General features: G+C 49.3%; 1 protein-coding gene across 2 annotated transcripts in view; it reads left to right on the top strand.

Annotated features, from left to right (window-relative positions):
• Positions 1-11425, top strand: part of ZSWIM7 (zinc finger SWIM-type containing 7) — an 83895-nt gene that overhangs the window by 1098 nt on the left and 71372 nt on the right. The window lies entirely within an intron of this gene.

Raw genomic sequence — 11425 nt, 5'->3', positions numbered from 1 at the left:
TTTTAAATTCCAACTATCCGCTCAAATAATGGAAGGTCTAATGGAAGGTATAAAAACGGATACTAACGGACACCATTGCAAGTCCTAGCTGGTTGCTAGTATTACACAGTATTATCCCCCGCCCTCCCTTAGTGTCCTACATCTCCCCTTCCCATTGTAGCCCTCAGCTCCCTGTCACATTGTAGCCCCTTTCATATTGTGCCCCTAACTCCCCCTCATATTAAAGCCCACATTATATTTTACCTATGGTGCCCCTCCCCCCTCAGCCTATTCCCCTCTGAATGTGCTCTCCTGGCAGATTTGCAACATCCCCCACTGGGCCTAGCCTTTTCTTGGGGTGGGGGCCAGCCACTCAGTACCTGAGTGGCTGGCGGTTGCGGCCTAGGCACGCTAGTGTCACGGTGCTTGGTATGGGGAACCGGAGGGCTGTCCTACAGCCTGGCAGGTCTCCAGCAGGTGGTGTTGGCAAGAAATGATGAGGGAGAGGCTCCTATAGCGGTTCTCCCTGGGGCAACCCTTTGGTGTCTAGAGTATGAGTCCCGGTGTGGTGGACAGGGTGCCCGTGATGGTGACAGCCGTAGTAGCAGGGACCAGACGGAGGCAGACGTTGAACAAAAAACAACTTACAGTTCTTTATTGGAACCGACAGGAACCGTAGCAACGTGCCTTAACAGGATGGTGGAGTGCTGGAGATGTAGTTGGAGGGAGCCACAGGATGTAGATCATCAGCCTGGATGCAAAGGGCAGGCTGGGAGATAGCTGGGTCCTGGAAGGATGCTTCAGCTTTATCCTGGATTGCTTCAGGTATCACCCTTAAAGGTAGGATGATACCCCTACTCATACTCACTATACTAGCTATTAGCTCCACTCTTCTGAGTCTCTAATCTGAGAGAGTGAACTCTCTCCTCACACTGCACTCTCTTCTGAGAGAGAGCTGACTTCTTCTGCTTCTAGAAGTTTCCTGACCAGAGGTTTTGTTACTCCCACTGGTCAGGTGGTGGCTACTCCTCCAATTACATCTCAGCTCACAGAAACAGAGTGTAACACATGTGATTGGCTGACACATATGACATCACACAAAACACTTAACTCCTGCCTTACCAGGCAGGTTCTACCACTGCAGTGTTCCCCTGTGTTATCTAGAGACTATGTAGTGACATGCTGTGGGGCTAGTCAGACCCTACACAGGCTGCAAGCTACATAATGGGACATATTCGCAAACACAGCTCTGCCTTGCATCGGCGAGGGTGTTGCATACCCCCGGGGCAATTGAAAGAGCCGCCCTCGGCTCGACTACGGACTGATTGGGGCACAGAGGTAGATAAGGGCACTTCTGTGAAGTGCAGGCTACATGATCTGTAGGGACAAACCGCCCATGGTCCTGGAGACAGGCACCTGGGTTGGTGTCGGACTAAGACAAGGACATGTAAATGCGAAGTATGACAGTTGGTCACTCACGCCATAAAACCAAACTGTACAGTAGGAAAGGTGTGGTGTCATGTACTGTAATCCACTCCTTGCACCAGGGCCTGTATATTTGTTATATAAACACTTCTTCCCTAGCGACAAATATATAGTGTGTATATGCATTACATTGGCATATGTGACACAATGAGATATTATACAAATGTATAAGTACCTGCCGACTGACATTCTTACCCTTGTATGAGTGGCATCCAGGTGCTAACTCTGTAACACCCCCGGTCCCCTAAGGACCCGCAGTTTACGGACTACCCCCACTTACAAAACTTCGGTTTGAGGCATAAGATTGCGGTCAGGGTTTTACATAGAGAGACGGTCCGACACAGCCACACTACAATCTGCAAAGTCTATAAAAGGTTAGTGCAAACTACTGGCATAAATTGACAGTGTGCAAACATTTTGGTAAACTCTCATTGGATTAGGAGCCCAATGGGTACATATCTTATAACATAACGTTGCAAACGTTACAGAGGTAGGCTACTCAAGGTAGCAGAATAAAATGTCTCTTTACCTGAAAAGGAAAAGGCATAAAAGTGCATGCAGAATGTCCATACCTAAAAGGAAGGCATTAAATGCAATATAATAAGTCAATGAGGTAGCAACTTTTCCTTGGAGTATCTGGCAAAAGTCTCACAGAAGGTCTTTAATAGCAAAGTCCATCTTCTGGGTACAGCCCTTGATGTGGGGAAAAGTGCAATAAAAGAAGCAAAGGGTCTCCTCTTTGTGTAGAGGGACAGAGTCCTTTGTAGGAATCTCTGCTGTGGCAGAGGAAGGGGTGCTATCATAGCACATGACAGTGGGCAGTTCAAGGAGAGTCTCTTGACCGAGATAAGTAAGGGTGAGAGTCCCAGGAAAGTCTCTGGCTCTATAGGGTTAGCGGGCGCTCAGCCCAAATGGGAGTAGCAGAAATAAATATACATATGTACAATAAGCACAGTACCTGGTAAGGCTTTCAGCCCATCAGGGGTTACTCAGTATCTTCTTCGGTGGTAAGTACTTCGGTGTCAGAAAAGCGTACCTGCCTCCTCCTACTGTGTGACACCAGTTGATACTCCTGCAGGTACGCAGGAGCTTTACCTTTTGTCTCCCTTTGAGACCTCCGAAGATAACAACCTCCTCATCATCCTCCTCTGAGTCAGGCGATGGAGTCGGAGTCTCGGCTGCCTCTGATGCCTCAGGGGCTGCAGACTCTGGAGCCGGATCATCCTCCACAGGTAGCAGTATTGGATACTGTGGTGGGGATGATGGTCTCTCCGGGGTACCTCTTACTGGAGTGGAAACAACAAAACAGAGTTGAGGCACAGTCACAAGTTCTAAGAAACTGGGGGTAGGTGAACACAAGGAGGTCTGTAAGTTGGGGGTCGAGGTGAGAGGTGTGGACATAGGGGCAAAAGGACGAAGACATCTCTTCAGCCGGTTCCTATGTACCCGGAGTAGTGGACGGTCTCCTCTTGAAATCTCGTAGACTTCAGGGGAGAGACTGTCCCTAACTAGGTATGGCTCACGCTCCCAACGCCCATCTAGCTTACTGGTGGGATGGTTGTTGCGCAACCACACGCGATCTCCTGGCGCAAGAGGCTCAGCACAGGCATTACAATCGAAGTCCCTTTTTTGTTTCTCTCGGGCCTCTTCCAACCGCAGATCCACAACTTCTCTGGCATCCGCCAAGCGCCTCTGGTGTTCGTGAACCCAGTCAGTCTGGGGGAGTAAAGACTGAGAATCAGGGGACTCCATGTCCCAGGTCATATCAGCAGGGAGATGGCCGTGTCTCCCGAACATCAGATAATACGTGGTGTATCCTTTTTGCAGGGGTCAGAGTCCTCAGCATGTTGATTAGAGTCTGATTCATCTTTTCGCAAAGCCCGTTGCCTTGGGGATGATAGGCTGTGGTCCTCAGTTTTTTACAGCCATATAGAGTGCACAGCTCTTGGAAGACTTGGGACTCAAGCGCTGTTCCTTGGTCCGTAAGGATCTGGTCCGGATAGCCATAGGGGAGGATGAAGCTCTTCCACAGGGCCGCTGCGGTGGTCCTTGCAGATAGGTCTCTGACAGGTACTGCAACCACAAATTTGGTATAGTGGTCGATGATCGTGAGAGCATAACTGTGACCGGATCTGCTGGGCTCCAACTTCACATGATCCAATGCCAGGATCTCTAAGGGCCGTTGGCTCACAATGGGATGTAGAGGGGCCCTTTGATTGTTTCGCTCTCCTCGAGCGATGACGCAGGCTGGGCATTCCTGACACCAGGCTTCGATGTTGGGCTTCATGTTGACCCAGTAGAAGCGCTTTCGGAGAGTGGCTTCAGTCTTCTGAGCACCAAAGTGTCCGGACTGGTCATGGTACATATCCAGTACTATCTTGGCGTCCCTCCTGGGAATCACAATTTGATACAGCCGGTCATAAGTGATAGGGTCCAGAGTTCTTCTCTTTAGCAGACCCTGATGCATGTTCAGAGTCTTTCTCTGACGCCACAATTGAGACAGTTCTCCATCAGCTCTTCTGCGGCGGATTCTTTCAGGCACTCGCCCACTAGAGAGATAGTCCATTACTTCTCCTATCGCGCGGCTATCAGCCTGAAGACTTATCCAGAGGTCCTTTTCCGCCGGGGGCTCTGACTCTTCTTGAGGAGTAGCTGGCGCTGCCTTTGACGGTAAGGAGTAAACTCTCTGGGCATCTTGACGCACAAACCGGGCATAGAACGCTGGCATCTCCACATCTTCCCACTGAGCATCCGTGGAGGGTCCCTCCCACTGGTCAGGGAGATGGGACAGAGCGTTGGCGTTGTCATTGGTCTTACCAGCCCGGTACTTGATAGTAAAGTTGAAGTTGGCAAGTCTGGAGGCCCACCGTTGTTCCAGTGCTCCAAGACGAGCGGTGTTCAGATGCGCCAAGGGATTATTGTCTGTGAAGAAGGATGCAGCCAGGTAGTCCTTGAACTTTTCGGTCACAGCCCAGACTAACGCCAGAAACTCCAACTTGAAGGAACTGTAGTTCTGGTCGTTTTGCTCCGGTTCTCGGAGGGAACGGCTGGCGTAGGCTATGACCCTTTCAGTTCCGTTTTGGAGCTGGGATAGTACAGCCCCTAGGCCTTGCTTGCTGGCATCGGTGTATAGGGTGAAAGGCAGATTGTAGTCTGGATATCCCAACACCGGAGGCTCAGTCAACCGTTGCTTGAGCATCTGGAAGGCAGCTTCTCGTTCGGCTGTCCACCCAATGGATACTCGGGAATGTTGGCTCTCTTTTGGCAGGCCCCTTAGGAGTTCTTGCAGGGGAGCCGCCAGCTGGGCAAACTTCGGGATAAAACGCCTGTAATAACTGGCAAATCCCAGGAAGCTTTTGATGTCCCGTATGGTTGATGGGGTAGGCCAGTCGTGAACAGCTGCAATCTTCTCTGGATCTGGCTCAATTCCATGAGCGCTCACCACATGTCCCAGGTACTTGACGCTAGGTTGTAGCAGGTGGCACTTGGATGGCTTGACCTTCAACCCATGTTGGGTCAGGATTTGGAAGACTTCAGCCAGATGGTGGAGGTGGTCTTCATAAGTCTTGGAGTAGATGATGATGTCGTCCAAAAATAGCAGGACGGTCTCGAAGTTGCGATGACCCAAACATCTCTCCATCAGCCGTTGAAATGTGCCTGGGGCGTTGCATAGCCCGAACGGCATGTTGTTGAACTCGAACAGGCCCATTGGGGTGGTGAAAGCCGTCTTCTCTCTGTCTTCCGGCGCCATGGCCACTTGCCAGTAGCCACTGGTCAGATCCAGGGTAGAGAAGTAGGCAGCTGACCCTAGGGCTGCGAGGGATTCCTCGATTCGAGGCAGAGGATAGGCATCCTTGTGGGTGATATTGTTGATCTTCCTATAGTCAACACAGAATCGAAGGGTTCCATCCTTCTTTTTCACAAGGACCAGCGGGGCAGCCCATGGGCTGTGACTCTCCCGGATAACGTTGGCTGTCTTCATCTCTTGTACCAGCTTTTTCACCTCTTGGTAGCGGGCTGGAGGTATGGGCCGGTATCGTTCTTTGATAGGAGGATGAGAGCCAGTAGGGATGGTATGTTGGATTAGGGTAGTCTGCCCAAAATCCAGTGGGTGTTTGCTGAAGGCCTGGTGGTGCTTCATAACGACATCCAGGACACCTTGTACTTGGTCTGCAGGAGTAAAATCGTTGTCTCCAATATTGAGCTCAAGCCACCAGGATTGCTCGGCAGGCTCACCTTCAGCACTTTGCTTCACTTCCAACTGTTGGGAGGCAGAGAGGTTTCCACCAAGTCTTCAGGATGGACGCTGAAGAGAGTGGCTACGGCTTGGTACTTTCTCAGATCCACTGGGGAGTCTCCCACATTTAGTAGTCGAATGGGTACTTGTCCACGGGATACAGTGACTAGGCTCTTGGCAGCTAGAATGGGCAGGTCTTCATCAGCAGGTAGAGGTTCTACTATCGCCTAGTAGTCTTGACCTTGGACGCCCATGCAGGCTCGACACCATACTAACGTCTCAGTCCCAGGTTGAAGGCGGACAGGTTGGGGATCTTTGATCCGGGCTCTGCAGATTTCTCCATTAGGGCCAGCAAACTTCTGTTGCGCCGCTAGAACCTGCATAGTCTCCTGAACTACCTTCCGGGAACCGTTGGGCACTGTTGGCAGGGAGTCATGGAGAGCCTTCAGCACTTCAGGGTAGCAGTTGCGGAGGACATTGGTACCCAGTACCAGAGAGAAGTTACCGTTTTCGGGCACTCGTGTCACCACTACGCCCTGTCTGGTTAACTCAGTGTCCCCAATGGTTAGCGTGGGTTCCCAGTAGCCGCGGATGGGTATGGGTTTTCGTAGCAATAATGTTCAAGTAAGCCTTGGGAGGCTGGACTAAGGATGCTCCTCCTCGGCATTTCTCGAAGGCAGCACTCCGGAGGTTGGTCACTTGAGAGCCGGTATCAATTAAGGCCGGTAGGGTAACTCCGTTGATGGTTACATGAACCATGGGGCGAGTCCCCACGAACCTGGGCATCCAGTTGGCATCTCGGGGACTTACAGGAACTTAGCTCCAAGGGTTTGTCGTTTAACTGACGACATCCATCCTCTTCATGCCCATATTTATGGCAGTAGCTGCACCGCTGGCGGGGTTTCTTCTGACTCCAGGTGCTTAACGACTTCGCTTCTCTTGGGCGCTGTTTGGCCGGGGAGTCACGAGGGGTAGCTGACCGTGCAGAGTTCTCTGGAGGTTTCCTCCTCATGGCGGAGACAGTCACTTCCAACTGGGTCAACCGATCGAGTATTTGATGCAGGGTGTCCGCCAGATTAGGGACCTGTCCTGCTAAGCCAGCAACTTCCGTAGCCGCAGGAGTAGGTGAGGTCGACTGTATTGGATGGCAAGCTAGAGCAGATTCCTCCATTTCCACGGATTCAGGCCCTTTCTGCGGTCTAGTAGGCGGTCGGTCCCCTAATATGTCAATATGGCAATTTCCTTAAACTCAAGAAAGGAGGCCTGGGCATGTTGAGCAGAGAGGATCTTTAGTTGACACCTTTGATTTCTATCAACAAGTCCATTAATGAATTGTTCCCTCAGGGTTTGGTCAGAGGTTTCAGCGTCTTTGGGATCAAGACGGGTTATGGCCTTCCATGTCTCCTGTAGGGAGAGGGCAAAGTCTCGGAGGGACTCTTGGGGCTTCTGTCTTTTCCAGAAGAATTGCTGCTTCAACTCTGAGGCAGTACACTTGTCAAAGGTGTTGCGCAGCCTATCAAGAATTTGGACCACATTCTGACGCTGTTCTCGGGGCCAAGACTTGACTTCCCGGAGAGCGGGTCCTTTCAACTGCCCGGTTAGGATGCCCACTTTCTGTTCCTCTGTGAAGGGTTCAAGGCGAAGGTGGCTAACAACTTGTCTCTGAATTCAGGGAGAGTGTGTGATTCTCCCTCGTAGTGGGGTAACCAGGGGGCCCCCAGATAGTAGGGCATAGTCAGAAGCATCATGGTGGGGGTCACAGGGACACTAGCTGTAGCAGGGCTGAAGGGACTCTCTGGAGGACTTAACATGCTCCGGTACCCTGAGGAGGGACCAGGGGACGGGACTTGCTCCAGTCCCGTATCTTCGTCCTGGGCGGACATGACTGGCTTAGCTGAGGGAAGTCTGCAGGGTTACACAATGTCCGTTGCTATGAGCGATGGCTAGAATGGGACGTGGGCACTTTAAGACACAGTTACTATTCCCTGGGAGGTGAGCCAATAACCTAGCGTCGGAAACAATCTCTACCCCCCTTTAACTTCCCCAGTGGTACTCACTCAGGATCAGCCGCGGTGACAGGACAGTTCCGGTGCATGAAAGACTCCGTTCCCGATGTCCGGCAGGCAGCAGGGGCTCTGTGATGCTCAGCGGTGTTCTCCTCCAGTCGCAGGACACGTGCGCCGGAACTCCGGATGAGTTGCTGGCAGGCTTCAGGCGCGGCCTGCGTCGAAATCCAAGATGGCCGATTAACCCTCTTCGTTGCCGGCTACACACGCTCCAGCTCCTCCTCCACGGTACTTCGCGCCACTCGCACACCTCCCACTGGTCAGGTGGTGGCTACTCCTCCAATTACATCTCAGCTCTCAGAAACAGAGTGTAACACATGTGATTGGCTGACACATATGACATCACACAAAACACTTAACTCCTGCCTTACCAGGCAGGTTCTACCACTGCAGTGTTCCCCTGTGTTATCTAGAGACTATATAGTGACATGCTGTGGGGCTAGTCAGACCCTACACAGGCTGCAAGCTACATAATGGGACATATTCGCAAACACAGCTCTGCCTTGCATTGGCAAGGGTGTTGCAGATTCCTTTCTGATTGTGATAACCCTGCTCCCCCTCTTAGTTTGACTCCCCCAGAAGCTTCTCTTATTTTGCCTCCCTGGCAGCTTTCTCTCTTATTGTGACCCCCCAGCAGCTCCCCCTCTTATTGTGACTCCCCCCCCCCCCCAGCACACAGATTACACAGCGCTGCACAGAGCTTGCCAAATCAGTCCCTTTCCCCAATGGGGCTCACAATCTTATCAACCTACCAGTACATTTTGGAGTGTGGGAGGAAAGTGGAGAACCCGGAGCAAACACGGAGAGAACAACTCTTTGCAGATTTTTACCCTGAGACTTGAACTCATGTCCCCAGCGCTGCAACGCTGTAATGCTGACCACTAAGCTGCCAGGTGCCCTAACATGTCTTTGTAATAACCAAACCTTTCACCCTCCATTCCATTAATCTTCTGTGTCTAGCTGTGTTGCTGCGCTACTGTTATGAGGGTCCACTGATGCAACATCCCCCACCGGGGGCCCATCCTTTTCTTGGGGCCTGGAGGCAGCAAGAAATATGGAGGAAGAGGCTGAGGTACTGGTTCTCTCTGTGGTAACCCCTAAGGTGTCTGTAGGATGAGTCCCTGGGTAATTGGTGGCCCGCAGGAAGGTTACACACAACCTTGTAGTAGATTCAGACTGGTCTTGTAGAAATGGAGCTGAGTCCTGGTGATAGATCTCAGCTCTGGGCATAAGTCTCCGGACTTGCCTTGGGTTCTAGGCAGGGGCCTGAGGCACCTGAGGTTTCTGGTACAGGCGGTCCCCTACTTAAGAACACTCGACTTACATACGACCCCTAGTTACAAACGGACCTCTGGATATTGGTAATTTATTGTACTTTAGTCCTAGGCTACAATGATCAGCTGTAACAGTTATCAGAGGTGTCTGTAATGAAGCTTTAGTGTTAATATTGATTCTTATGACAACCCAACATTTTTAAAATCCAATTGTCACAGAGACCAAAAAAGTTCTGTCTGGGATTACAATGATAAAATATACAGTTCCGACTTACATACAAATTCAACTTAAGAACAAACCTACAGACCCTATCTTGTATGTAACCCGGGGACTGCCTGTATTAGGACACTGGCTATAGAAGCACTCACATATGTGCTGCTCACTCTCACTAGACTCTGCAGACTAAAAAAGACCACATGCTCCCAATCACCAGGGGTTTATATACTCCCTTGGTCAGGTGGTAGCACTTCTCCAATCAGCATCCAGCTTGCTTTACAAGAACATTATTGGACAATAACCTTATGCCTTGTTAACTGTTGCCTTACCAGGCAGTGGCTACAGCTGCAATTACTACGTTCTGCTTGAAGTAGCTTCTGGATGAGTTGCGCAGGCTCACCAGATAGATCCTAACAAGGAGAGGGTGCTATTCGCAAACACAACCACCGTGCCTTTGTATTGGCAGGGGTGTTGCAGGGCCCATGGTGCAGGAATAAGAATTGGTGGGGTTTCCCAGGTTATTTTTATGGATTTCCATACATAGAGAGCTGCAAAGGCAGATAAAAAAGGGTTGATCAATGGTGGCACCTGCACTGATCCTACACCAATGACCTCTTCTATAAATAGGCCATCAATAAGCAGGAAAATCCTTTGAGAGTTAGCAATAGAAAATCAGTTTCACTTGTCAATGCTTGTCTAGTACAGGAGGCATTGATTTTGGGGGAAAAAATCAAGCTCCACGCATATTTTTATTACAGTCTATTCTACCTACTGTCATCTGCTGACACCTAGTGGACACATGTGCTAACTGACTGGTATTTGGCTGCTGAAAGAATTTACTGCACAGCACAAATATGATGGCCTCATTCTGCAGATACATACTGTATATATTAGCAAGCCTGTACAGACTAAGAAACTACAAATCCCAAGATTCTTTGCATGACAGCTGCCTCTTATACAGTGTACCAAAGTGTTCAGGAGCAGTTGTAAACTATAGACCAGGGATACCACAAGTCCCAGACGACACTGCTGACTGTTGACATAGGAGTAAGTACTTGAATTGTATGTGATGTGGGGTAAGAACAACTCCTTAGATGGCTGTACCTACACTGCAGTCTATGCAGGTGCTGCTTGCATTTCGCTAACCAGAGGATGCTGGGAGTTGTAGTTTTACAAAATATTAAGAACTAAATTAGCTGCAGGAAAGCAGACAAATCTTTATATATATATATATATTATTCAAGAAATGCATGGACTTCCCATAGTTTACAATAGATTTTCCATAAATCTCTATTAGAAACAAACTTTAGTTTGATGAACCATAGGAGGTCCAGGTGTCTTTGGGTCTCTGTAGTGGATCTTGTATCTCTGTTCAGTGGATATTTAGTAGTAATAATCATAGTGCCATTAAATTCTGCAGCACTTTACACATCAAGGAAGACGTAACACCTAAAAAAGTTGCAAATTGTGGCGCAAATCTAAGGCTGCCCCTGACCAGAAACAAAATATGAACACGTCCAGCTGTTCAGTCCAATAAATGAACATCCAAAACCAATTCAATACAAAAACATATTGGTGTGGTAATAAATATTTAAGACATAACTTTTAATAAAAGTTGCAATAAAAACGCTGAAACTAGTCAAATCTTAACAACACCACAAAAGACAAAGAAAAATAGCTGTGAGAAATGTTTCCATAAGTATATAAATGGTTTGATCTTACCAGCTATGTAGCTACATCGGGTAGGTTGGCAGGTGGAGTCATCACAGTTGTACAGGCACGGGGATGCATAAAAAACACCTATTGCACCTTAACTAGCAGACTGTACCCTATCACCCCACATAGTTCTCGCCCTGACAAGGACAGTCCCAATACTCACCTTAAGAGGTGATCTACTCGCCCTGTCACAACGCGTTTCTGGAGGCAATAGTACGGTCTCCCTCATCGAGAGATCGAAAAATATATCTGTGATATGACTGCTTGGCAAATTTGAGATTAAGACAATGGTTTGGAAGTCTCAACGGTAACTAGCACAGTGATGTCGGGAGTACCATACACAAAGCCTTGGCTGTTTGGCTTGTTTCAGACTTTGTTGCACCTTTTATTAAAAGTTATTTTTTTTAAATATTTATTACCACACCAATATGTTTTTGTACTACCCCTGACC

Source organism: Engystomops pustulosus, chromosome 2 (assembly GCF_040894005.1).
Source record: "Engystomops pustulosus chromosome 2, aEngPut4.maternal, whole genome shotgun sequence".
NCBI lineage: Eukaryota > Metazoa > Chordata > Amphibia > Anura > Leptodactylidae > Engystomops > Engystomops pustulosus.
This window is presented reverse-complemented; position numbering and strand designations above follow the sequence as displayed.